Below are 25,126 nucleotides of genomic sequence, written 5' to 3'. Positions count from 1 at the left end.
TCACAAATGCTGGCAAATGGCTACTTTAGATTGCTTTAAATGTTTTCCAAACCTAGTTTCTGGAATTTAGAACTGGAAAAATTGTGATCGTTTCTTAATTTTCAAAAAGACAAATGCTATTGACAAGCTCAATGGAGGAAACTGAGAATTTGAGAAAATGTTTTGCTATTACTTAAGATTGAATTGAATGATTCACCATCATGGTTGATAGACAATCTCAAAATTATTACAAATGACTATGTCTTTTTAGAGCTGCTTGACATCTGTGTCTATTTAAAAAGCAAATATCTGAAAATAGCAAAAGTGCAACACAGGGGTGGTGTGAAACTGATTTATATAACCAGTTACTGGGCATCTGGACATTGTCAGTCAATTGTAAAGCTTGTTCAATGGTGACTGCGATATTTATAGTCACCATGTGTCTTTTAAACAAGAATTAAATTGTCTGGCATGGCCTGAACAGCTTTTCAATTAGCTTGCACCATAAGCAAAATCTAAAATGTGGTTATATATTAGCACAATCAAGGGTTCTTAAACAAAAAAAATGAAAACAAAAACATATTCCTAAATCCTATAATCCTATTAACAGTGTTTCATTTATCAGTGCCACTCCTCTGAGAGGCTTGGCATAGTTTCAGATTGTGAGAACAGTAAACCAATTGAGGCAATGGTCAACATCTGGAGAGGCAGACCATTCTCTGCTAGTGGCTAAAATTGGCAGCTTTTAATGTCTATTAGAGACCTCATTGAACACGATGAACAGCCTTCCTATGGAGTAATAGGTTTCACAAATCCGCCTAGAATCACCAAAAACTAGAACACAGAAAGGTGATGTGTTTTCAATTCTAATTATATAGTAAAAAGTTTAGAAGTTGTATACTGTCCTTCAATAAGTTCGTTTTCCAATAAGAAGTGTCAGCAATCTTGTTGACATGTTTATGGTTTCTAACTACCCCATGGGACGCAGAATAATTTTACTCTCTACTAAATCTTGAAGGAAAATCCTTATCCTTAATTGCTATAGTTTTGACACTTTCCAGAAAATTATAATTTAAAATGTTCCAGCATTTTTAATTATGATTGTGTATTTGGCCTCTTTGCAACTACATTCACAGAGGCTAAAAAGAAATGGGAATAGGGTGGTCCTGTGGGAATATGATGGTGAAATTCAGCACACAATTGAACTTCCACCAAATTTGTCTCACCCCAACTTCACCAGCTGACAAATTAACCCAGGAAACTTTTTGTTTTCTTGACGACTGTCTGAAACAAATGTTAGACTGTAAATATCTGAAACGTAGGGTCCCGACATCACTTGTGGAAACCATAATACACGAATGCGTGGAAAATGGACACTAAATGCAAGTTTCAGTGAAGATCTACCTAGGAACTTGCACTGGCCTGCACGAATTGTCATTCACTAACTGCCAGTACATCAGTGAAATAGAAATTCTTTGTATTAAATCTGGAGGCCGAGGCAGTTCCATGTATACCTTTGATTTTCTCGATGCTGTGGGTTATTCTCAAGTGGCCTTAAGCTGGACATTACAGAATCCTTCTACGGATTCTCTTTACACATTTCATTGTTTCAGTAAAACAGCAAGCATAATTAGAGACCCCACCCACCCCAGGCATTGTCTCTTCTCCCCTCTTCCATCAGGCAGAAGTTACCAAAGCCTGAAAGCATGTACCACCAGCTTCTACGCCACTGTTATAAGATTATTAAAAGGCTCCCTAGTACAATGAGCTGGAATCTTGACTTCACAATCTACCTCATTATGATCTTGCATTTTATTGTTTACCTGCACTATGCTTTCTCTGTAGCTGCTACACTTAATTCTACATTCTTAATTTTACCTTGTTCTACCTCAATGCACTGTGTAATGATTTGATCTGTATGAGCAATTTGCAAGACAAGCTTTTTACTGTACCGTAATACACGTGACAATAATAAACCAGTATGATATCAATACAGTTTTGTCGTCCTTGCAAAGCAAAGCAAATCTGCAAGTACAGGCAAAAAAGACGACAGATGCTGGAATCTAAAGACAGGGAAAGCAACTGCTGGAAGAATTCATCCGGTCGGACAGCATCTGTGGGGAAAATTAATAGCCAATGTTTCAGGTCATGACCCTCCGTATGGACTCTGGATTGCATTTGGAGAGTCTCAGCCTGAAACTGTCTGGAAAAAACGCAAAAGTTGTATATCTGAAATAAAAACAGTAAATTCTAAGATAATTATATCTGTGGAGACAGTCAACCCTCCATCAGAATTGGGTCACCCTGATGCTGCTGTTCAATTGGAAAGGAGTTGAAGGTGAAAGTTCTGCTGAATAAGACAATGATCATCTTTTTGACAGCTGACCATTGCTGTTTTACATGTTCAGCTTGGTGTGTAAAAGCACTTGCTTGGCTACTGGTGCAAGTCTAGAATGGAATGAAATCGAACACTCCACCTGCAAAGATAACAACAGTCTAAAACAGGGGTTCCCCACCCTTTTTTATGCAATGGACCCCTAGCATTAACCAAGGGGTCTGTGGACCCCGGGTTTGGAAGCCCGTCAATTAGTCAATGATTATGCTCATTATAAAGAGTAGCCTGAGGGAGAAAGAGGTGATCCCCTGAAAAAGATAGGTTCTCTGTATGACACTAACAAATCCCTTGGTTCATTTTAAAGCCTCAGTTAGATCATCTTTTAATCTTCTGAATGCAAGAGCCTCAAGCCAATTATATGATAGCTGTTTTACATTGCACTTCCTTTTTGAATTTGTGCTGCAGTCCTTCAAGGCGAAGAAGCCTTTCCTAAGATTCATTTTGAATGAAGTGAAGTGTTAATTCTTCATTTTTACATTGTGAAGATAGCCAATTTCTACTAGCTTTTTACTTGCTCACCAGCTTCCAATAATACGCAACAAATCTTCAACCACGTTTTCTCCCTTACGTAATTCCTGATCTCCCACCGTTAGGAAAATAATACAATTATCAGTCCAAGGTGAAATGACTGCACATTCTAGTAATCTCTATTTCCCAAAACTTTGAAGACACAGCATTACAACACAATCCATTGGAAGGTCCAATTTGAATGAAAAATCAATATAAAAGAAAGCTTGGGAATTATCATAACAATTGAAAAGATTGTGATTTTCATTCCAGGTTGTTGCATATAAATGCACTCTTCCACTAATGAATTCTTTCTTCTTTCCACCTGGTAACCTGTTGTCATAATAGAGCTTACAAAAAAAGCATCTGTTTCATGAGTCTATTATTTGCATGTGAATAACATGGCCGCCTGACTGTTTACAATTAGGATCTCAATGCAGAGCCTGCTATTTAGGGAAGACTGGCATCAAATGCTTAATCTGACAGTGGGTTTGATGGATCTTGTTAAGGCAGTTTTGATGATACCTCTCCGTGGCTTTTTAGGTGTCTTCTGTATGCAGTCCATGGAGGCAGTCCATGAAGGCCTCAAAGTAAAACAGACTTCATTGGCTACAGAGGTTCCCTACCCTACTGAATGCAGGGTACCGCTGTAATCCATGAAGTCTGTTTTACTTTGAGTCCTTCATCCTCAGGCATTATTTTCCATAGATAACAAAAGCTGTTATGGAGCACTGAATGTGGTGGAGTATTTCATCATAAGTGCCTGGCTTTGCTGGGAGGTGGAGTCTCTGAACCCATGGTTCAATCAGTTGTGGGTCAGGCTGGGTTGCAGCTTCTCCTCAGCAGGTGGGAAGCAATCTAGTCCACCAGCCACGTTTCCTGTCACTCCCTCTGTATTCTCACTCCTGGTTAAACAACTCCCTCCTATTCCTATCCACATTCCCAGACCCTCTTCTGATCTCAGCCCTGCTCATGCCAGCCATCTATAGGAATTCTTAATATATGTTTGCATTTATGAATTATTTTTGTTTTCCTTGGACTGCTACCAAGTAAAATTTGACAATCATTCCCTTGTTATTTGCATTTTTCTGCTTTTCTTCTGTCCGTATGAAGAAACTGTAGTACAAACGCTGGCAGGCTTCAGTTGCTTTGGCCTTGTCCCAAATGAGTTGAGGATGCAGTTAACTTGTGCCTTCATTACATTCTTCAACATTTGAAGTAGTAATCTCAGGATTGTTGCCTTTGCCATGTGCTAACGAGTGCAAGAATCGCATGATCAGGCATATTAATGTGTGGCTGAGAGACTGGTGTAGGGAGCAGGGCTTTGGGTTCCTGGATCACTGGGGCCTCTTCTGGGGGAGGTATGAACTGTACAAAAATAAGGGAAGTGCAAGACAGATATATTCCAAATAAGAAAGAATTTTCAAATGGAAGAAAGACACTACCTTAGCTGACAAATGAAGTCAGAGCCAAAGTAAAAGCAAAAGAGAGGGCATACAAGGAAGCCAAAGCTGGTGGAAAGATAAAGGATTGGGAAGCTTTTAAAAGCTTGCAGAAGGAAACTAAGAAGGTTGTTAGGAAGCAAAAGATGAATTATGAAAAGAAGCTGGTGACTAATATCAAAGAAGATACTAGAAGTTTTTTTTAAGTATATAAAGGGTAAAAGAGAGTTGAGGGTAGATATAGGACCAATAGAAAATGACACTGGAGATATTGTAATGAGAGACGCAGAGATGGCAGAGGAACTGAATGCACATTTTGCATCAGTATCACATTGGAAGAGATCTGCAGTATACTGGACATTCAAGAGTGTCAGGAAAGTGAAGTATGTGTAGTAAAAATTATGAATGAAAGGAAAACCCTGCCTGACAAACCTACTGCAATTTTTTAAGGAAATTTCAAGCAGGGTAGACAAAGGAGATGCAGTAGATGTGGTGTACTTGGATTTTCAAAAAGCCTTTGACAAGGTGCCACACATGTTGGCTACCATCAGGAGCTGAACATCCAAGGACATACAGTGTATTGGAAAGATAGGTTAATAGGCAGAGGGGCCTTGTGTACAAGAAATAATATTAATTCATTAGAAAGGGATGGTATAGGATCAGAAGGTGTACAGTCTCTATGTGTTGAGTTCAGAAATGTCAAGGGTAAAAAGGACCATAAAGGCAGTTGTATACAGGCCTCCAAACAGCAGCTGGGAAGTGGATTGCAAATTACAGCAGGAGATAGAAAAGGCATGTCAGAAAGGCAATGTCATGATAATCGTTAGGGATTTTAACATGAAAGTGGATTGGGAAAACCAAGGTCAGTACTGGACCTCAAGAAAGAGAATTTGTAGAATGTCTAAGGGATGACTTGTAGAACAGCTTGTTGTTGAACCCACTAGGGGATTGGCTGTGCTGTACTGGGTGTCATGCAATGAACTGGAGGTGATAAGAGAGCTTAAGGTTAAGGAACCATTGGGGAAGAGTGATCAAAATATAATTGAGTTCACTTTGAAATTTGAGAAGGAGAAACTAAATAAGTGTATCAGTATTTCCTGAATAAAGGAAATTACAATAGCATGAGAGGGGAAATGGAATGGGACACTAGCAGGAAGGACAGCAGAGCAGCAGTGGCTGCTTAGCAGGATAAGAGCCCATGGCATTACAGGGAAGTTACTAGCATGGGTAGAGCATTGGCTGATTGGCAGAAAACAGAGAGTGGGAATAAAGGGATGCTATTCTGGCTGGCTGCCGGTCTCCAGTGGAGTTCCATAGTGGTCGGTGTTGGGACAGCTGCTTTTTACCATGTATGCCAATGATTTGGACTATGGAATTAATGGATTTGTGGCTAAATTTGCCAATGATACAAAGATAGATGGAGGAGCGGGTAGTGTTGAGCAAACAGAGAGCCTGCAGGGAGACTTAGATAGTTTAGGTGAATGGGCAAAGAAGTGGCAAATGAAATACAATGTTGGAAAGTGTATGGTCATGCACTTTGGTGGAAGAAATAAACGGGCAGACTATTATTTAGATGGGGAGGGAATTCAAATGCAGAGATGCAAAGGGACTTGGGAATCCTTGCGCAAGATACCTTAAAGGTTAACCTCCAAGTTGAGTTGGTGGTGCAGAAAGCGAATGCAATGTTGGCATTCATTTCTAGAGGTATAGAATATAAGAGCAGGGATGTGGTGTTGAGGCTCTATAAGGTGCTCGTGAGACCACATGGAGTATTGTGTGCAGTTTTGGGCTTCTTATTTTAGAAAGGATATACTGACATTGGAGAGCGTTCAGAGAAGATTCACGAGAATGATTCCAGGAATGAAAGGGTTACCGTATGAGGAATGTCTGGCAGCTCTTGGGCTGTATTCCCTGGAGTTCAGGAGAATGAGGGGGGATCTCATAGAAACATTCTGAATGTTAAAAGGCCTGAACAGATTAAATATGGAAAAGTTATTTCCCATGTTAGGGAAGTCTAGGGCATGAGGGCACGACTTCAGGATTGAAGGATATCAATTTAGAACAGAGATGTGGGGAAATTACTTTAGTCAGGTGGTGGTACATCTGTGAATTTGTTGCTACGGGAGGCTGTGGAGGCCGAGGCATTGGGAGTATTTAATGCAGAGATAGATAGTTTCTTGATTAGCCATCAAAGGGTATGAGGAGAAGGCAGGGCAGTGGGGATGACTGGAAGAATTGGATCAGCCCATGATTGAATGGCAAAGCAGACTCGATAGGCCGAATGGCCTACTTCTGTTCCTAGATCTTATGGTCTTATTTGGACTATCCCAATATCTATGTGAGGATCTTGTTTGTGGACTTTAGCTCCACCTTCAATTTTATTGTTCTGGACTTGCTCCACAGCAAGCTAACCCAGCTAGCTGTACCCTACAGTATCTGCCAATGGATTATGAACTTCCTGACAGGAAGGAAGCAATATGTAAGGCTGGGCTCCTATTTGTCCAATCCAGTGTCTATAAGCATAGGCTCTCCCCAGGACTGTGTTCTTTCACCCTTCCTGTTCTCATTTTATTCAAATAACTGGATCTCCTCAGACAAATCCATTAAATCATAAAGTTCATGGATGACAGGACCATAGTTGGTCTCATCTCTAATAGTAATGTGACCTGTTATCAAAGAGAGGTAGACCATCTTGCAGTATAGTGTGCTCGAACCAACTTGGAGCTGAACACTATCAAGACACTGGAAACGAGGATTGACTTCCCCCGACAACCCCCTACCTCCTCCACCTTGGAAATTAATGGATGGACTGGTCGAGTCATTCAAATTCATGTGACTACCATTACTAATACGTTGAACTGGGACGAGCACATTACACTCATTACTAGAAAAGTCCAGCAGCGATTGCTCTTCCTACGCCAGCTTGGAACATTTAACATCTCAGAGCGTATCCTGATGAATTTTTACTCAGCATCATTGAGAGTGCTGTGACCATCTCTATCACCATTTGCTTTCCCGCCACCCGATCCAGTCTGAAACAAGTGGTCCACTCAGCGACGAAAATCATTGGTTGTCAGCTGCCAACATGATAAGACCTATTCATTGGAAGAGCAAAAAAAGAGCTGAGAAAACTACTGCTGACTCCACCCACCCTAGCAATCATCTATTCACCAAACTGTCATCAGGGAGATGCTACAAGTCCATCACCACCAGGACTACACGTCATCTGCAAAGCTTCATTCTGGTAGTTATCCAGCTTCTCAACTAAACTCACTCAGGTGTAGTACTCAACAGTTCCTGCACAACATCTGTTAAATGGTCTTTCCTGCCCTCCTTGTTCTGTTGATAATTATTGAGTCTGCTTATATGTTCACATTTATTTAAATTTGATTATTGATGGTTCTGCTAATTGTAGATTGCTCATGGTTGTTTGAACTGTTGTCTTGTAAATTGTTGGTTGCTATTGTGTTGTCTGTTATGGTATTATCCTTTTATTGTATATGGTGTTTTATGTTTGGTACCAAACCATAATCAATTCTGGTCTGTTTCACATACCAGCAATAAAATGATTCTCATTTTGATTCTTGCTTAAGTTGTCTATAAAAGTGTAAACTGGACAGGGGTTTATCTTCAGGAACATGGTGATCAATGTGTTTTTACCACTAGAGAAGAAAATACCAGGGTTTATGCCACAGTCTCTTTGTTACTCTCTCTTATTCTGACTCCTTCCTATTTGTTTATTCTTAGCAAAATCTGACAACCATAGTTCATAAGAAACCACAACTTGATTTTTTTTTAATTGTGCTGCACTAAAAGAACTTAGGAGTACAAATAAAAATATGAAACATACAGTGCCTATAATAAGTATTCAATCCTCCCTGGAACCTTTACAACATTGAATCACAATGGATTTAATGTGGCTTTTTTGACACGGATCAACAGAAAAAAGACTCTTTTATGTCAAACGGAAAACAGATCTCTACAAAGTGATCTAAATTAATTACAAATAGAAAATACAAAATAATTGATTGCATAGGTATTCGCCCCCTTCAAGTCAGTATTTATTAGATGCACCTTTGGGGGCAATTGTAGCCTTGAGTCTGTGTGGATAAGTCTCTATCAGCTTTGCATATTTTTCCTCATTCCTCTTTACAAAACTGCTCAAGCTCCGTCAGATTGCATGGGGATCGTTAGTGAACAGCGACTTTCAAGTCCAGCCACAAATTCTCAATTGGATTGAGGTCTGGACTCCAACTTGGCCACTCTAGGATATTAACTTTGTTGTTTTTAAGCCATTCCTGTGTAGCTTTGGCTTTATGCTGGGGGTCATTGTCTTGCTGGAAAACAAATCTTCTCCCAAATTGCAGTTCTCTTGCAGACTGCATCTGGTTTTCCTCCAGTATTTCCCTGTATTTTGCTGCATTCATTTTACCCTCTACCTTCACAAGCCTTCCAGGGCCTGCCACAGTGAAGCAACCCCACAGTACAATACAGCCACCATCATGCTTTACAGTAGAGATGGTGTGCTGTGTTTGGCACTTGGCACTTTTTCTGTTGATCAGTGTGAAAAAAAGCCAAATTAAATCCACTGTGATTCAATGTTGTAAAACAATAAAACATGAAAACCTCCGGGGGCGGGGGGGGCGGTGCAGTACTTCTTAGAGGCACTGTATATGTGCAGCATTCGTATTTGACATATTTGAACATGAATCTATATAGGCTCCCAGTCTCATCTAATTTGGTAGTGAACAAAATTTGCCTCCCCTGCCTTGTGGTTGATTATAAAATATTAGTTATAGATATCTGATTGGCCTCTTCATAGGTAGGGAAAATAGCTAGGAATGGACATACTTCAATCTAGAAATTAATGATCTCTTTATTTTGAATTTTAATCTTTATAGGGATGGGTAAATAGTACATTGTGTTGGTGCGTGACCAAGTGGTTAAGGCATTGGTCTAGTGATCTGAAGGTTGTTAGTTCGAGCCTCAGCTGAGACAGCGTGTTGTGTCCTTGAGCAAGGCACTTAACCACACGTCGCTCTGCAACGACACTGGTGCCAAACTGTATCGGCCCTAGTCCACTCCCCTTGGACAATATTGGTGTCTTGGAGAGGGGAGACTAGCAGCATGGGCAACTGCGGGTCTTCCATACAACCTTGCCCAGGCCTGCACCCTGGACACCTTCCAAGGCACAAATCCATGGTCTCATGAGACTAACGGATGCCTAGAAATAGTACATTATTGGATCTTCTTGCAGAGCTTTGTTCAATGGACCATAAATTAGCTAAAGCTCCCTTTAACTTTAAAGCAAAATTTTATTGTAATTTCACTTTCAAAATAACCACTTAATACTAATCTCTAAATCACTATATAGCTACTCTGCCAGTGCTATTAGGGCACAGTTTAATCTTCAAATGCTCAGGAAGCAGATCGAAGACCCTAACCTAAATATCAGCTAAGAGATGACATACTCTTTACCTGTGGACCAGTGACGTCTACCCCAAAGTGGCCTACAACAAAATTAATTCATCTTGTTCACTTTCCAGAATTTGAAGAGCTAGTCTAAATAGGAAAGACTATGTATAAATAGAACACAGTTTTGACCATGTTTGGAAAAGCATGTTTAATTAATTACAAAACCATGTGAACATATATGTTCTATATAATTAATGATTATTGTGTTTTGGGGAGGGGCTTGAGTGGAGCGGTGAGGAAGTGCGATCCATCCATTGCATCACCTGTTTTTGCTCTCAGTCAGTTAAATTTATTTTTAAAGAAATTACTGGAAGTGTTTGCTTAGAAGTGGTGAAACATTCCCATTCTTTAAATTCATATGAATTATTTTCTGGCATATTTCCTGATTGTGTCTGCACTATTCCGCCAGTCCATTAATCTATTAGCATTTAATACTCATTCCCAGCTGCCTCTAAGAAGGGGGTGGTCAACCAGATTTTTGACTAGTATTCCATCACACCACACAATTGTTGCTTGTAAATGATGGGAGGATTTTGAGGTGTTAGAAGGTGATTTTTTTTTCCTGCAAAAATAGTTCTAATCCCTTGTCCTTAGCCAAAGTATATGCAGTTGGTCCTGATAAATTGCTGATATCCAGAACACTGATGGTATGGATAGTAATTCAATCCAATATCATTGAAAAATGGTTAGAATTTCTCTTGTTGCAGTGTTCATTGCCTGGTAATTTGAGCACACACATTTGGATTTGATCCATTGATGAATGTTTGTCTGCTCTGAGCTATTAACACAGTTTGTCAGCAGGACAATTATCCAGAGCTAATCCAGAGGTTTAGTTCCAGGTGGGAAGGACATCAAATTATCTGATGCTTATCAGCTTATTCTACCTCACCAACCAAAGCATTACGACCACGAGGAAAGAGAATATTACAGCAACCATAGCCTTAACTGTATCAAATGATTTCTATTATTGCATTGCAGAAAATCATAGTCTTGCATCAGCTGCAAGATTCCAAGCTTACATGGAACCTCCTTGCTACCCACCTCCTCAAGCATTAATGTTGTTCTGTTCTTGCTGTATGGCAGGCACAGACTGCTTCACTTCTGACGAGTAATTGTTATGTTTCGCAACTCCAAAAATTAATCGAAAGATAAACACGGAACTGGGATAACTTGTGTATGTTAGTTTTCATTTTACTGTAGTGAGGCGCGCATATAGGTTTTCACAAATGATTATGTTTAAGAACAACCCATTTATTGTACTCCAAAGCCTGAACACAAAGAGCGGTAACTGAATCTCACATAATTACGGCATCATGTCTTAAAGTGCGACCCCCAACTCAATGTCAGTGGTGTGAATTATGTACGTTTCCACCAATTACATTACCCTACACGGAACACCCCAGAATTCTCTAAAACTGGCATTGTGAGCCTGCCTGGAGCTTGGATGAGCCGAATGGCTCGGGTCAGATGTTCCGTGGGCAGAGGAACAGCAGAGGCCTGTGGCTCATCCTGAGGTGTGTTGACACACTCATGGTCAAGTCATGACGGCAGGGGCATGGTAGTGAAATCCTTCAAAACTTGGTGGGCTGGTTTAAGGTGATCTACCAAAATACATTCTGGTTTACCCCTCTTATCTTTGATTAAAGTTTTTTCTCCCTGTTCCAAAATGCGTAACTTGCCACTCTAAGGGGGCCTAAGGGGATGTTGGTGTACATCATGGTGGCCGAAAAGAAACAAGGGGAAATGTGGGCCAACAAGGACCCAAGAGTGCTGCATGCCATGATGGGAGGTCGGAAAGACTGAAAAGGAATTGAATTTACTGAGCAGGATGGAACGCTGTTGAGAGGTCAACCTGGTCATTGTGGCATCAGGAATAAAATCACCTGGCACTTGTAATGGCTGCCCATATACCAACTCAGCCACAGACAACTGCAGGTCCTCATTTGGAATTGCACTGAGCCCCAGGAGGACACCCAAGAGATGATCAAACTGATCTGTCAGGGAAGCCTTTACAGCAGCGCTTAGGAGTTGGTGAAACCGCTTGCATAGGGCAATGGACAGTGGGTAATAATGCTGAGGTTCTGGACCATCGCAGCCCAGACATCTGATATAAACTGGGGACTGCCGTCAGCGGAAATACCACATATGGTGCCAAACCAAGCAACCCAGGTGCTGATGAATGCCCAACCATGTCTGCGGCCATCGTCAATGCTAGAGGGATGACCTCTGATCTCTGGCCACCTGATAGTACAATCCATCATGGCAAGGAAGTGCATGAAACTGTGTGTGGGGGGCAGGGGGGAAGAAAACCGACAAGGTCCACATTGACATGGTCAAATCATCACTCAAGAACCTCAAAAGGTGCCAATGGCACCTGAACATGGTTAATTTTTGCCCACTGGCACTCCACACAGGCTGCAGTCCAATCACGCACGACCTTTCTAAGGCTGTGCCACACAAAATTTAGTGCAACAAGTTTCTGTGAGGCCTTCCAGCCCAGATGCAAGAGGCCATATACGGAGTCAAAAACAGTGTCTATCTCCAGTTTGCAGGCACAATGGAGCAAGAGCGGCCAGTTGAGACATCGCACAGGAGAGAAACCCTAGTGCACATGAATGGTTTGTGGTCAACAAACGCTGTGAAATGGCGACCCTCTAGAAGAAAACAAAAATGGCAAACAGTCAGATAGAGATCGAGAAGCTCACGGTCAAATGTGCTGTACTTCCTTTCGGGTCGGGGCAGGGGGGAGGTGGATAGAGCTGCCAGCTGAAGGCAAGCAGCTGCCACACACCTCCAACCAACTTTTCGTGCACAGAACTCACAGCGTAATCTGAGGCATCAGTAGTAATGGTTATGGGTGCACTGGGGAGTGGATGCACATGTAGGGTCACATTAGAAAGAGCTTGTTTGGTATCATCAAATACCTAGTCAAGTCCACTAACCAGTCAAGCACGTGACTAGGGGTATTGCCTTTAAGTGCTCTATACAGGGGGAGCGTAAGTTCATCAGTCTGAGGAATGAAGTGATGATAATAATTCACCATCCTGTAGTTTTTTCAGTACTGCGGGCAGCGGGAGCTCCATTATAGTGGCCACCTTTGATGGGAGGGGTTTCACACCTTCTATGGAGGTGCGATGGCTGAAAGAGTCGATGGTTGACAACCCAAGCTAGCATTTGGTATGGTTAATAATCAGCCCGTGTTGGCTTAAGTGCTTGAAAAGTGTGTAGAGATGAGATATATATTCGGATTTGGATGCATTGACCACAAGTATGTCATCCAGGTGAACAAACAAAAAGTCTAATTCTTTTAATAGAGAGTCCATCAGCCATTGAAAAGTCTGTGCTGAAACAGTATGCGCAGAAACTCAAAGAGGCCAAATGGGATTACCACAGCCACTTTGAGAATGTCCTCCAAGCACACGTGCACTTTATGGTAGCCCCTAACTCAGTCATGGGGAATGAGGGTCAATGTGGGGAGGAGGCTGCAGTTCCCGGAGAGGGTGCAAACGACACTTTGACCAGACATCGTACTGTGGTCCACTGAAGAAAAGAAAATCATCCTGGAGGAGCTCACAGTACCATGGGAGGAAGGATGTGGGAAGCCTCATGACAGAAAGGCCCTGAAGTACCATTCCTTAGTCCAGGAGTGCAGGGACAAAGGATGGTAGGCATGGCTATTTCCCATGGAGATCAGCTGTAGAGGGCTCTCGGCAAGGTAGGCATGTGATTGCTGTCTGCCTTGGGCCTTGATGAAAAGAGCAAGAACCAAGCAGCTAGCAGGATGGGGGAGGAAGCAGAAAGAGCTTCTTGCTAGATAAGGAGCAGGCGCGAGGTGTTGAGCTGGAAGTCAGGAGTGGATGGGCAGTGACTTGGCCACCACTGCTGACCCGCCAACTGGAGATCATAGTGGTTGAGGGTCGAAACACTCTTGGAAGGTTGGGCACCACCTGTCAACATTTGCTCCTGGCCAAAGCCTACAGTAATCTCATCAGGGAATTGAAGAGAGCACCATGGTGTATGATGCAAGTCAACTTTGAAAAATTAACTTTCTGGCTAAATGTGCAAAAAAGACTTAGATGTGTGGTTGGGGTTGGTGACATCATTAATGTGTCACGTAGGCAGCAACCACCATTGGACTTGGGGACCATATGGAGGGGTGAAGCCCAGGTGCTATTCTACTGGCGTACAATGCCAAGATTTTCTATGTTGGCAAGCTCAGCCTCTGCGGTTACCAGCTTTTCTGGGTCTAGTCTACACGCATAGGCATGGATTGATGGTCTAGTTGTGGAAATGTGGTGCTCAACCCCACGTTTTGTGACTGTAGTGGAGAATGTAGGCTTGGTGAGGTCTGGGAATTCGCCCAGCAGTCGAGTAAACTCATACGTGGTGGTGCCTGCACTTGACAGAGTCGTTGTGAGGAACTTACTGGGGGAGCAGGGCAACAGCTTAAATTCCTTGATATCCTCAAGCCGGCATTTCTTAAGATCAACTAACAATTGTTGGGTACACAGGAAACCTGCACTGAGCAGAGGTCTAGCCACTTTAGCCAAGACAAAGTCTCATGTGTAATGTTGCCCACTGGAGCAGAGCATCACCCGTCGTGACCCGCAAGTCTGGATCCTGCTGCCGTTGGAAGCCTCCATTGAGGTTTCTTCGCTCGTTGCCTTCTTATCAATTGGTGATGCTGGCAGCACACTCACTTGAGCACCCGTGTCACACAGGAAGTGTCACTCTGGAATGGTGTCCATGATGAACAGTAGACCACCCTGGCAGCTGGAACCCGTGGTGTTCACAGACCTCTAATACCCTGAGGTGCTGGCACTGTTGAAGTTGCGAGGCAGAAGGCACTTCCTAACGTTCGTACCCGAGCAAGTGTGGTAAAATCTCAGAGCCTGATTTGTCTGTTTAGAGGCCTTGCTGGCCAAGCTTATTGAGGCAGGGGAAGTAGGAGGAATTAAGCACCTCTGCATGGTTGAGTGTAGACTGTCCATCATCTTAGCAAACTCCCTTTAGTCCTTCATGAGAGCATTACTGAGGGCTATGTGGACTTGATCAGGCATTTGCTGCATGAAAAGTTCTTTAAAAATAAATCAAGGATGGTGATTTCCCAGGAGAGACAGCATGTGGTCCATTAGCTCCGAACAGTTAGCATCGCTGAGGCTACACAAGGACAGCAATATCTTCGTGTGCTCAGGCTCCGACAGTCCAAAAGTCTGGAAAAGATACGTCTTCAGTGATCAGTATTTATCGTGTTCAAGTAGACTCACGACTGTCACAGCCATGGGATTGATGAGTAACGCTACACATAGAAATATTTGGTGTTGTCAGTGGAGATTTCTTACAACACAAATTAGGCCTCAGCTTGTACAAACCAAGCAACAGTATTTGCTCCCTAAACTCCAGCGGTTTCAAAGAGACTGTTTTGGCCAATGTGTTCAAAACTCTGGAATCGTCCTACAGCATTGGGGTCACCAATGTCTTCCTTCACCAATAAAATGACATGAAACGTTTTCTGTTTAAGAAACACTGTAACAACTAATTTATTGTACTCCAAAACCTGAACATAAAGTGCAGTAAACAAACTTCGTGTAATTACTCATCATGTCAGACCAGCCTCTTAAACTGGACACTAACTCAATGTTGGTGGTTGTGAATTATGTATATTTCCACCAAATACTTTACCCTGCACAGGCATATAATGCTGTGGTGTATTGATGTATCTCATTTACAAACTTATACATACTATATAACCCGAAGTGCATTATGTAAACAAAAAAACTGCTTAATCAAACAATATATTTACAATATTACTCAAATATTACTGAAATATATATATACCATCCATTTGTGAGGAGATAGATGAAACAGAGATATGGACAGGATATGGCTGACATCAGGATCTGGAAACTACTAATTCCATCCAAAGTCCAACAGTACACCCATTGGAATAAAGGAGGACAGGGACTTGGAATTGTCAAGGCCATAGTCCTGGAAGAAATGTGAAACATCCATGAGTTTGTCAGGAAGAAGGCCCTTAAGAACAATCTGCTAGCAGAATACCTCAGACAGCAGGCAGGGGATATGGAAATGGAAGAGGGTGAAGCAGAGCCAGAGGACCAGAGGCCATTCCAGGACAAGCCACTGCACGGGATGTACCGTTGCCAGATATCAGAGGTGGCTGACAATGGTAGGGCTGAAGGACAGCACAGAGGTACTGCTCATGGCTGCACAGGCACTGAGCATATTAGCAATAGAAGCAGGGGTCCATCACACCAGTCAAGACCCAAGGTGCACACTGTGCAAGGAATCAATTGAAACCATTCAACACATAGTAGCTGGGTGCAAGATGCAGGCAAGGACAGCGTGCGCAGAACGGCACAACCAAATTGCAGGAATTGTGTACAGGAAGATCTGCGCTGAGCATGGATTGGACACTCCCGGGTCCAAATGGGAAACACCCAAGAAGGTAGAGGAGAACAACAGAGCTAAGACTTCCAAATACAGACTGGTAAGCAGGTATTGGTCAACCCATCAGACATAGTAATACTGGACAAGGAACAGAAGAAAGCAACAGTAATAGATGTGGCAATCCCGAATGACAGGAACACCAGGAAGAAAGAATATGAGAAACTGGAGAAACACCAGGGCTTGAAAGGGCAGATAATAACAATGTGGAAGGTTAAAGCCAGAGTAACCCTGGTGCTGATAGGAGCACTTGGAGCTGTGACACCTGGACTGGGAGACTGGCTCCAACAAATCCCTGGAGCAATATCTGAGACCTTGGTCTAGAAGTGTGCACGACTAGGAATGGCAAGGATACTACACTGGACCTTCAAGCTCCCAGGCCTCTGGTAGAGAACCTGAGATTGAGGGAAAAATATAAATATACACTACCCATAAGGGGTGCAAAATAAATTTACAGTATATACACGGTATTCTATATAATACAACTACTATATACATATACACAGCATAGTAAATTTTAAATTGCTTCATTCCAGTCTAAAGATTTAATCGCTGCGGAGGATTTCTTACTCTTGTGGGATAATGTCTTTCTTGATGGAGGGGGTTGGTCAAGCTGCTTGACAGGTGAGATTTGTGGCCATGAAACACTCTCCAGTTCTGGGGCCTCCTCTGTGGCGGACGTAGGAGTTGTAGGAAATAGTTCTTATAGCTCTGGACACCGTTCTTCTGGACGTGTTGACGTCCCGAACAGTGCATGACAAGTTTCACTCAACGATGTGGGTCATAATGTGTATGTACAGTGTCTGACATCAGAATTTCATTTACTTTTTGAAAACCATCTCACACTGCTTTTTCCATTGCCATCTCTTCCTGATCTGCAGTAATGAGTTCAAGGGGTGGAGAACAATAGGCAGGTTTTTAGCAGGAACTTGTTATAGTAATTGACAAATCCTAAAAAAGACCACAACTGTGACACATTCTTTTGCCTTGGGGCATCGGCCACTGTCTGAATTTTCTCAGCACATTTGTGTAAATCTTGTACATCACTAGTGTTACATAGTAAGTGATGCTTGGTTAAAAAATTCATACTTGTTGTGTCATGCTCTGACAGTATTAATCTTTTTAACACTGGAGATTTTGGAGATGTTCCTTGGCCTCCTTGTCGGTAACAATGATGTCATCCAGGTAACTCTGAGTGCCTGGGCAGCCTTGCAACACCTGATCCACTGCTGTCTGCCAGGGTGAAGGTGCAGATGCTACTCCAAAAATAGATCTATTCTAGCAATAAAACGGTTTGTGAGTGCTCAAGGTGAGAAATACTTTGGACTCTTTTTCCATCTCCATCTGTAGGTAGGCCTCTGCTAAGTCCACTTTGCTGAAGTGTTTTCTTCCAGAAAGGTTTGCAAAGATATCCTCTATACTGGGCAGAATGTATTGATCTACTTTTTGTACTGGGTTGATTGTAACATTAAAATTGCCACAGATCCTAACAAACCCATTCTTCTTGGCTACTGGGACCACTGGTGTTTCCCATGGCCTCCAATCAACCTTGGAAAGAATTCCTTCAGCCTCCATGCAGTCTAGCTTACTGGCTACTTTATCATGGGTGGTATAAGGAACTGAAAAGGGTTTGCAAAACTTGGGTGTGGCATTTTCACTTAACGCTATTTTACCCTTGATATGTTTGAGTTTTCAGATGCCTACCTTGAGCACTGCTGTGGCATCATCCAGTACCTTTCTTAATTCACTTTCAGTTGACTCTATTGCAGGGGATGTAACATGCAAATGGTGGATGGATCTCCAGTGAAGCTGAAGATCTCAGCCAATCATGGCCCCACAATGCTGGCCTTCCTGCTTTTACCACATACAAGCTCAATGTGGCTTGTTGGTTGTTCTATTTCACTGTTACAAATGTCATTCCTACAGGAGTTATCTTTTCTCCAGTAGATGTTCTTAGTTTGTTATCTGGAGGCTTCAGTTCAGTAATCCATTCAAACGCATTTTGCGGAATGACTGAAACAGCCAAGTCAGTGTCCAATTTCATTTTAATTAATTTGCCATTCACTTCTGCTGTAAGCTATATTGCTTGTCTATTACTAGTTTTCACAATGTAAACATCAAGGCTACGCAGTCCTGTGTCACTCTCATTATTATCAGATTTTTCACCAACTGCATGCAGATTAATCTTCTTTTTGAAACTGCAACATGACTTTTTATCTTTTTCTTTTCCCTGTGCGGTCCATTTATTTTTTTGTCCTACTTTGTGGTATTTTCTGCAAGTTTCATTTTTAAATCTGTATTAGTCTGGTGTATCTGAGCCCCTGCCACAAAGTGGACACAATTTGTTTGACCAGGCTGGTTTATGTTTAAAAGTTGCAATTTTGTTCAGGCTGTCTTTCCTTCCTGACTGCAACTCGATTGCATCTCTATCTGCTTTTCCTATTGATACAGAAATTTCAACTACTCTGGTAAATTGTTGTGCTTCAGTTAGGAGCCATTTTTGAATGCTTTCTTGTAATATTCCACAAACTAAACAATTTCTCAGAACATCATTAAGCCTGTTACTGAACTGTCAAAGCTCAGACAACTTCTTCAATTCAGCCATGTAATCTGAAATGGATCTCCCTTCCTTTTGATTCCACTCATGAAACCTAAAGTCCTCTGTAATCAAAAATGGTTTTGGTTCTAAATGTTTCTGCATTACTTTCATAACATCGGCAAAGCTCATTTTGACTGATTTGGTTGGAGCAGACAAACTTCCAAGCAAACTGTATGCTTTCCCACCTATTATAGGCAGTAAAACAGGAACATGCTTCTCATTGGCTATATTATTTGCTTCAAAATACTGTTCAATTTGTTCTGAATACATGATCCAGTTATCTCTGTGCAATTGAACACTCTACCTTTCCAATGTATACTGCCATTTTGGCAATTTTTAAATTATGATTATTATTGCCTGGTATTCATTATTTATGAACCCATGAATTTTGTCCATTTTTAAAAATGTGCTGCATTTTTTTAACTCAAATGTCTCTTCTGTAGCAATATGTTGGGATCATGATACTTGAGCTCCTTGCTGTCGGGTTTATTTCTAGCCAGTAGAAAAATTTCCCCTTGATTCTCGATGACTTTGGTTTTATCAGGTCTCTTTCATGCCAACCTAGTTAAGTACTCCCTCGTTGTTGGAGAAAGCTAATCTTGGATTACTTCAGGAGTTTAGTTGCAATGTGGTCCAATGCAGTAAGTATCTTGCATAACCTTACGTGAGCGTTGTAAATGTTGTTTCATAACACTATAGATAATAATTCCCACCACAAGGGTAAGGATCGAAGCAGGACTGCTGTGGTTCAAATTAACCAGACTGAATTTGCCTAGCAGTTTGCATTACAGAGAGGCATGAGCAAATTTCTACATGTATATCTCAATGTTAATATGACGGATGTGATGGGACTTTCCAACAGGCAGTGCACCTGATCTGTAGAATAGGTTTTCAATATTAAGCTTTGTTCTTGGGGCCCACGGCTTTTACTGTGTTCAGCGCGCTCAGCTGTATCTTGATCTAATGTGCGGCAAACCGAGTTATATGAAGACCGATTTCTCTGACGGTGGAAAGCTCAGGAGGAGATAAAGATTGATTATTTGTTGGTATTTCTAGCTGAAAACTGCTTTGTTGTTCTGCTTTTGACTTTTGCATTCCCTTGCCAGACTCCACCATAATTGAGAACACACCCGTCTCCTCCCATCGGTTGCTTAATTTTATGCTAAATGATGGATGTTGCAGAACAACAAAGCTTTGATCTGTTATGCTGGTACACTGCTTAGCACGCATTTAGTTCTTTGGCACTGCATTTTTATCAAGTTAGTACCTCAGTTCAGATTTGTATGATACTGCTTATGCAATGCTTTTCTACATTTTGGATTAAACCAAAGTTGTTCCCCTGACTTAATGTTTCTGGTCGAGTGAGGGATAAACTAGGTTGCAAGGTTGCATATAATGATGCAGTGGTTTTCTGTAGCTTCAAAAGTGCAGACATCTCATGGATACTCAGTTATGAGCTGCTAGATCTATTTTAAATCTAATACAGAATTATTCAGCTCACTTGGTAATTAGTGCTAATAAGTTACTCCCAGTGATAGACATTCATGCTGTCCATCAAGAGCACACTGTATTCTTCTACACTTCTCCTAACTGTTATTCAACATAATAGAAATTTACATGAAGAATGATGTTAGTTCTCTTTAACAGAAGATTTCCTTGCCAATGCTTGACCTGATGCCAGATGAATTCTCAATGCGACCTACATTTCATGACTAAACTATTTCAGATTATTTAACAAATTGAATGTACTGTAAACTTAAGTTCCCAGCTGCCATGCAGGTTTTGAATTCATCCTTGTATCATGGATCAATAATTCCAGTAACATAATCATTACTCTACTACCCTTTCAATGGTGTAATATTAATTTTAATCACAACATTCAAGTTTGGGGCAAGGAGATAGATAAATAAAATGAAGTAAAATACAAATTAGACACACTTAAACATATTATCCTGTAAATAAATCTACAAGATGTTAGGAAAAAAAGAATAAGATATGAGTGAATTTTGAGTCACAGATATACGACTCCACAGGGAAGTGATAAAGTCCATTACTTCTGTTGTCATTTGCACTTTTGTTGCATGCTGAGAGGAATAAATTGATTCAATGCCATGTGTACTGTGGGGTCTTTTTTATATCTTATAAAATTATCTAGGTGCATTTGCAGGAAAAGGATATCCCACAGATTAGCTGTGAGATTACCTTCCAAATAAAAATAAACTACAAATTAGTTAAAATTCTAATCGTGCTTAAAGGAAGTACAATATATATTCCAAATATTTTATCAAAATTGAACCAAATTTAGAAAATTACTTTATAAATGCAACTTTGTGACAATATATAGGCTTAACAGTTTTAGAATGCTTTACACAATTTAATCAAAATCCAGCTAAAGTACATGGTGCACAGAATGGTATAGAACAATACAGGCCCTTCAACCCATGATATTGTGTCGACCTTTTAATCTACTTTAAGATTAATCTAACCCTCCCTCCCACACACTGTAGCTCTACAGTTTTCTATCACCTATGTTCCTGCTTAAGAGTTTCTTAAATGTCCCAAATATACACTCAGTGTCCAGTTTATTCGGCACCTCCTGTATCTAACAAAGTGGCCACTGAGTGTATCTCCCTCTGCCACCACCTTGGCAGTGCATTCTGTGCACCCATTTTCTACTGAAGGAGAAAATCCTATTTTTCACTGTTCCAACTTCTTATATATTACTGATTCATGCCATTATAACTATAAACACCCCTCACTCCAGAATATAAATATAGTATCACTCAAGGTACCAAAGGACTCAGATCAACAGGAGACAGAGAAATTGCAGATGCTAGAACTTGCAATGAAGAACAATCTGCAAGAAGAACCTTGTGGATCAGGCAGCATCTGTGGAGGAAAAGGGATGGTCAACGTTCCGGGTGCAAAACATTAACTATCACTTACCTCCACAGATGCTACTTGACCCCATGAGTTCTCACTGCATTCCTTTGCTCACAATATACAGGTTCTATTGAAATTTGACTTTTACTTATATGTATATTTCTAATAGTGAGTGTACTTCCCAGTGTTTATCAGCAAACAATTAAAATAAATAAAATAAAATATCCGTGTACGTTACTGCAAATCCCACACCCACTAACGTCATTTACAGACTTGCAGGCATTGCTCCCCCAGAGATCCAAAGACACAGTACAACAAAAATTGGAAAAGGTACACAGAACTCGGATCCACAGCACCCACTACATCATCATGTGTCAGTTTCCAACCACCTAAAATCGAGGAAAAGCTTTGCTACAGTGGAGGAACTACCGCACGGAACATCCCCCCAAACATACAGGATTGACCTCTGGTAACAAACAGAAGCCAGAACCCCACCAAACAATACAGTGCAAGACCCCACAGAAATGTTACCAGACGGGGCACTGCTTGACAGATGACAGTGGTACACTCTCAACAGAGCGAGAGCGGGAGTTTGTAGGAAGGGAGACGATATGGTGAAGTGGGGTTTAAAGGCCAGCGAATTCTGTGAGTGTGGCGAAAGGGTGCAGAACATTGAACACGTTCTGCGAACTGCCCACTCTCAGAGGATTTAGCTGATATTGACCTGCTCAACATCAACCAAACACTGGAGTGGCTGGCTGTCTGGTGTGACAAGCTATGATGATGACTGCAAATCTTTCTTGCATTGACTCCCAAGGCCTAATTGTGACCAACGATGGTTTTCTGATTCTCATGGGCAGACAAGTTAAAAATCAGGCTACAATAGTCCAGGCTGTAGGAATCCTACTGTATTCCCTTTGAGTGCAGAAATTCCATTATGCATCACATCAAAACTTAGAAAATGGACTTTTTAACATTCCCACATATCCAATATTTACAGTACTGTCAATACATGCAAAATATCTGACTCTTTGTTCTGTTTAAATGTAAGTGAAGAAACATTGATATTTATTATCCCTGCTAAAATTACACTTAAATTATGGTGGCATTTACCCAACAGATTATATTTCAATTTTGATGCACTAAAAAGTAGCTTGTTTTCTGCAATTATATTATAGTATTTTACAGGCTGATTGACAAATCTACTAACTGAGCCATAGAGAGAAGTTCCCCTGCTTTTGATCTTGTCAGCAATGACATTAATAGGGCGAATAATTATTGTTCACCGATATAATACAGATGTGGCCCTGGTCACTCTTTAGCAATAACATAATTTTTCAGCTGCTCAGGATAGCAGTACTAAGCATTAATGTGGAAGCCGTCAGGCATTAACCAAGTTACCATAACTGCTCCAGTAATTAGACTTAAAGTGGCTTTGACTTCTGAAATAGCTATGGAGAATGGATTAAAAAGAGAGATTATGGGATCTACACACATAACAGAATTCTGATCTGTGTCTATGCTAACGGATGAAGGGCAGCTTGACAACACCATATAATCAGGTCAATTGCTCATCCATCAATGTTTTGCAAGGAAGAAGTAATGTAATGATAATGAGGGTAATGTAGATGTTTTCAGTCAGGAAACAGGACAGAAATCTGTCACATAAGACCAAAGCAGATGGAAGTTTAATTCCAATTTTCAAATGAAGGGTAAGCCTTGTGAGATCCCATGCCAACAATAAGCTTCCAGGTATTTGATGGTTAACCCTAGCTTCTCTAGCCAATAGGTGACACACATATCCATTCAAGGGGTTCTGTAGCTGTCCAGCTGTTCCTGCTCCTGTAGTTGCCTCCTCCATAGGGTAATTAGTCAGCTTGTCTTCACCTTTGATTGAGTGGTCAGCAAAGGAGAAGCACAGGTATAAGGAGAAGAAGCGACCAATTTTGTAGTTTTCCAAAAAATTGTGAAATCTTATTTCCTTTAATTAGACTCTTTACTGGTATGTATAGGAGTGAAATTTATATGGTGGGAACAGGGGTTGCTCTGCCAGGTTACTATGACAAGAATATGTTCATCAATTTAAAGTGCCAAGTGGGATTACCTCATGCAAACTGGAATAATTTACCATTTGGGAGGCAACTTTCTAAGACTGAAAATTATGATATTACATATTTGGTTCCATTCCTCTCTTCTACTTGTTCTATTGGCTGCATTGGTATGCTCCACCCTCTTTAGTTAAAATATTGTGCTCAAACAGCAATGGCTCTGTGGCTTAGAAGAACTGTACACCAAAACTGCACTTAATAGATCTGTCAATGGTTGCATTACCACAATAACAAACTTGCTGATAGGATAGACAATCTATGCTCTACCTTGGAACCTTCTAATTAAGGCCATGAAAAGTGCAAGCAATGTACTGGGATTCATATCCAGAGGAAAACAGCACAAAAGCACCTTCTAGGCCAAGTTCTCTTCTCACAGCTGCCATCAGGAAGGAGGTACAGGAGCCTTGGGCTCCAATCCACCAGGTTCAAGAAAGGTTATTAACCTTCAATCATCGGGCTCCTGAACTGATTGCACAACCACCTATGGACTCACTTTCAAAGACTCTGCAACTCATATTCTCAATATTTATCTATCTAGCTATTTAGAGATGCAGCATTGGATAGGACCTTGTGACCCTTCAAGCTGCGCTGCCAGCAACCCCCGATTTTAACCCCAGCCTAATCATAGGACAATTTATAATGATCAATTAACCTACGAACGGATACTGTATGTCTTTGAGCTGTGGGAAGAAACTGCAGCAGCCAGAGAAAGCCCACACATTCCACAGGGAGGACGTTCAAACTTCTTACAGAGGACGCCGGGACTGAACTCCAAACTCCAATGACTCGAGCTGTAATAGTGTCGTTCTAACTGTTACACTACCCTGGTATCAATTCGTTTATCTATCTGTTTGTTTATTTATTTACCCAGTTTGCCTTCTTTTGCAGATTGGTTGTTTGCACATCAGTCTTAGTGTGTAGATTTCCATTGATTATATCGTATTTCTTTGATCTGCTGTGCATGTCTGCAGGAAAATGAATCTCGGGGTAACATATACGTACTTTAGTAATAAATTTACTGTGAACTTGAAAACTAGGGAGGTAATGTAAAATTTACTGAGAACTTGTAATGTTCTATGCATGTCAGTTATCCATGTGAGAAAAGCATCAACAAAAAAGCTTGAGAGATGACACATTCAGATTTACTAGCATTTGGAGAATCAGTATAGATTAAACAGACTGGGTCCTTCAGGAAATGACTACAGAGATCTGCATAAATCCCTAAAATTGTTCAGGAGAAATGGATTGATATATATCTAGAAATTCAATTACA

The sequence above is a fragment of the Mobula birostris genome, chromosome 3, assembly GCF_030028105.1.
Source record: "Mobula birostris isolate sMobBir1 chromosome 3, sMobBir1.hap1, whole genome shotgun sequence".
Classification (NCBI taxonomy): Eukaryota; Metazoa; Chordata; class Chondrichthyes; order Myliobatiformes; family Myliobatidae; genus Mobula; species Mobula birostris.
The sequence above is the reverse complement of the archived record's forward strand: the minus strand, read 5'-3'. Positions refer to the sequence as shown.